We start from the raw sequence: 3239 nt of genomic DNA on the forward strand, positions 1-3239 counted from the left end.
TACAAATAAATATTTATGACTAATCTCTTTACTCTCTTGCAGGTGGCGTTGGTGATACTTTATATAATTTGCAATTGCCGTACTCAGTTGCAATTTCGTTTAATAATACATTGGTAGAATTTCGACATCTACAAACTACATCACGAACATGCCTGCTTAGAACTCATCTTGTTTATCGTTCTATATGCACAATCATTTGTATTATTTTATAGGGATTTATGAATGTGTAGGGTGAGCAAAAATTCGCGCACTCGGACATCGCAAAGCGATTCCTCACATGCTAGCAATACAAAAATGTCTCTCACAAAATTTCGTCCTGCGCATATTTACGGCAGTAAATGGACGTTAAAGATTGGCAATCTGGAAACACTGTAATGATATGTATGGTAACTACCTCTGTCAGCACACATATCCAGCGCTTTGCAGGTCAGTTGGCATTTGGCCGTGGCTGTGTGCGGACCGGCACTGCGCGTCGGACACCACACCGCAGTTGTTTACTTCCGCGTCGCGGTTATTCCGTGTTGTGTAGCGCCCATTACTACTGCACCTCATGGCGCACTGTTACCTCCAAGGTACACTTAAAGTAACATTCCAAACCGAACATGCACGACCACGTGCTTATGAAATTGAAGGAAGTGATAGGTATTCACTTCTCTATCACTGGCAGTATCGTCTACATTAAGATTAGGACGGAGGAAGCATGTGCTGAGGTAGTTCGACAACACGCACACGGACTCAAGTTGAAGCATTCTGATGGGCTTATTGGATAGGTAACGGTAGATTACGCTGGTTTCGGTCTTCGTTAGAACAGTTTGGGTCTTTCAGCTCCCTTCCGAAGTGCCACAAGACGTGGTCGTCGAAGCTTTCCGACCCTACGGTAACGTTGTGGGACACATAGCGGATAAATGGTAGACGTTCACGACCACGTGTTGAATGGTGTCCGCCAAATCAAAATCGAACTCTCCAAATATGTACCATCCTATCTGTTGATATGTGGCGTGCGAACCACGGTTATGTATGATGACCAGCAGCGGACGTGTGCCAGTTGCGGACAAGAGGCCCATGTTCGGTCAGACTCTCTCCGACGACGTTTGCTCCACGTCCCGACCAGTGACAGCTACACCACAGCAGTACGCAGCCCTTATGCATCACTTCAGGAAGCACCAGTTCTCCTCTGGCACTCCCCAGTGTAAATGACGGAGCTGCCACAGCCTCTCTCCGAATGGCGCGACCTCGGACATTAAACGTCCACATTCTGATACAGTACAGCACCTCTCAAAGCAGCTGTTGCCCCGAAAACGGAAGAGAAATCAAACGCCATCCGACGAAACACTTTTTCACGTGGCATCAAAGGTGGTGGAGCGGATACAAGACAGTGATCTACCTTCGAGCGCTCAGACAACAGGAGTGGCCGCTCGTGATGTCCCATCTGAGGATCGATCCCACCCAACCAACGATGAACTCCATGGAGGGAGAGTCCCTGGACCCCACTACAGCAACATCACCACAAATCGCCCTCGGGCGTTTCGGTCTCCTGTTCTGATGATGTCAACGATCGAAGATGGAGCAGATCGAGATAGTAGTCCTCCCGTCAAGCAGTGCCTCTTGGAGGCACTTGACCCACCTTCCACCCAGTCATTGCGGCTACAGTGACTGTGTCAGATGTTACACGCCAGCTGGACATCTCTGCTGCAACATCCGTGCCAATGGAGGGAGCACGCCCACAACACTACCACATTGCGACCATGAATCTGGTCACCATTCGGGCTTACCACAAAGTGGCAATGTTCCAAGAGACCATCTACGCTGCTGACGTCGACAGTGCCCTCCTCCAAGAAGTGATTGTAGCCGATTTCTACCCCCCACTGGCTACATGGCACACAGCTCCCATTCTTCTGGGAACAGTAGTGGAGTCGCCATCCTCCTCCGATGTGGACTCCCTGCTGAAGATGTAGTGTACCTTCCTAATGCTAGATGTATGGCTTTTACGCTGTTCATGGTCCGCATACTCAATATATATGCACAATCCGACTCGAGTCGTCGTCGTGATCGACACACCTTCTTTGCTGACGAGGTAACGCGGCTTTTTGAGGGTCCATTGGATTAAATGATCCTCAGTGGCGATTTCAACTCGACACGTGGGCCTGATGACCAAGTTCCACGTCATTCCCCGTGTGCAGCCCTCTCTATCATCATCGAAAAACTTCAGCTTGTTGACACATGGACAAAGCTTCATGGCACCTGTGCAGGTTTCACATACTATACGGCGCATTCATCCAGTCGCTTCGACCGTATATACCTCACACGGTCCCTTGCTGCCGACACTCAACGTGCCGAAGTATGGCCTCTGGCTTTCTCTGGCCACGAAGCCTACATCTGCGATGTCGTCCTCACCCGCCAACAGGTGTGGCACAGCCGCGGCCTATGGAAATTAAAAGTTTCCCACCTGACTGTCCCTGACTGCCGACAGATCGTTGAGGATGCATGGGCCCTCTATCATCGACGTTGCCCGACATGCACATCCACCCTATCATGGTGGCAATCCTGCGCGAAACCATCTCTACACAGGGCACTGATGGGATATGGCAAAGTCTTCAAAGCTTGGCAAGCGAGCACCATGGACTTTTATTATGCAGTGCTTCGTGACTGCACTTCGATGGCATTCTCTCCTGTCCATCAGATGATAGTGCATCGTGCTAAAGCGCAGATCACTTCACTCATGAGATGATGCTTGGAAGAGACCCTTGTCAGATCCTGCATCCGTGACCATATGCCTCCCGAAACGTCATCGATGTACCACCTCCTCATAGAACGCCGTCGTCATCGTCGAGCTCTCATCCACGACCTCACTGATGCGGAAGGATGACGATACATTACGCAGTAGACCATTGGTCACTCTTTCTACTCCCATATCCGCTGGCTTTGCGCGCCGTCCCACATCCCCCGACTTTAATTGAGGAGGTAGCACCACTGACTGACAAAACCATGCCAGAGGATGTGGCTCAAGAATTTCAGCGACAAGTGACCTCCGATGAAGTTCTAGATGCTATCAAGGTTGGAGCTCCCAACAAGTCCCCTAGACCTGACAGCCTGCCCTCGAATTTTACAAGTGTTTTAGCTATCGTTTGGTACCTACTTTGACGTCCATCTGTCGTGAACTTATGTCACCCACAACGACGATCCCAGCCACCTTCTTTGATGGGGTCATCATCCTGGTTCCTAAGCTGCATGGGTGATCA

The sequence above is a fragment of the Schistocerca americana genome, chromosome 6 (assembly GCF_021461395.2).
Source record: "Schistocerca americana isolate TAMUIC-IGC-003095 chromosome 6, iqSchAmer2.1, whole genome shotgun sequence".
NCBI lineage: Eukaryota > Metazoa > Arthropoda > Insecta > Orthoptera > Acrididae > Schistocerca > Schistocerca americana.